Below are 1,476 nucleotides of genomic sequence, written 5' to 3'. Positions count from 1 at the left end.
AGAGACGCATTGAACTCAACAGTTTTCGTGCAAGATGGGGCCCCACCGCACATCGCTCGTGAAGTTCACCTGCTTGTCCGAAACATATTTGGAAAAGATCGAATTATGAGCCGATTGTTTTGAAATGCTTGGCCCGCACGATCACCTGATCTCACTCGCTGTGATTTTTGGATTTGGGGCTACCTGAAAGGCAGAGTTTACCGGGGCTACATTGACACTGTAGCGCCCTCTTGGAAAAATTATTAATGACTTTGCTAGTAAATTTCTACGTTATTTGATACAAAGACAGCTGAGTAAAACTGAGCGTACTCAGACAGGTTTCTCTTGACTTATTCTGATCATCACTAAACTGACACACAATATTTTAAGTGCAACGCAATCTGACTTTCAAAAATCGCTACAAAAGAATGACCCTGACTAACAATAACCTATACCTTTCTTGAATCAATTACCTCACAAAAATCTTCGTTTCTCCAACTACTGCAATACAGCGGGCCCCAATACTGCCAGCTAAATAAAAGATTCTAACTAATGAAGGCACTAACTACTGATAGGCATATTTAGCAAATGAAAGATTTTGATAGAGAACAAACGATTTATTTACCATAATAATGTTCAAAAGTCATCATATGTAAATCTATCAATTCATGAGATCCATCTTTACAAATTTCCTTTTTCTGGCGGGCACACGTCCAGATCGTCAGCTTACCTCTCAAACCTCTGGCATCTCTCTCTCTCCACACCCACCACTGCTGGCGGCTCACCACCAACTGCACAACGCTACGCGCTGTTCACATCCAACTGCCCAACACTACAATAGCGAATATTCCAACAATGCCAACCAGCCATCGACTGCATTCAGCACAATCAGTGATTTTCATACAGAGCGCTACGTGGCGTTACCAACATAAAAACATAAACAGCTTTCTTACAACACATGGGCTAGTTTGAAGAGCAGCATATTAACAGTGTTAACCAGTATATCTACAGACATGCTTAGTTCTGCTGTGCAGACTCCTCTAGAAACAGATGGGCGCCATATTGAGCCCCTTTTGTAGCAGTAATGGTAGCGGTATGTACCGATGCACCATAGCGGCACACTAAAAGTGCTTAAATTGAATTGTGCGTTATTTCTCTTCCCTTGTTCTTGACATTAATGCTACCAGGTTCGGTCCTCGTTCGGTAATTGTTTCCGTGTTATAACGTTTCAAACAGGGAACATTTAATTACAACCACCTGGTATTTCTGGCAGCTTCTAACATGTAGAAGAAAAGAATACACACAGAAATACGTGTATATTTCAGGGAACTTGTGACGGATTCCAGAAAGTTAAGACAAAAATCACTGGCATGACAACATTTTTTTTCATTCAGCTGCACGCAGATACACCTGAGGTGACTATTATCAGCATAAGATTGTTGGTAAACCTACGTGCGAGACCGAAACTCTTTCATTTTATGCTCATGGACTTTTCAC

The sequence above is a fragment of the Schistocerca piceifrons genome, chromosome 1, assembly GCF_021461385.2.
Source record: "Schistocerca piceifrons isolate TAMUIC-IGC-003096 chromosome 1, iqSchPice1.1, whole genome shotgun sequence".
Taxonomy (NCBI): Eukaryota; Metazoa; Arthropoda; class Insecta; order Orthoptera; family Acrididae; genus Schistocerca; species Schistocerca piceifrons.
Note: the sequence above shows the minus strand (reverse complement) of the source record.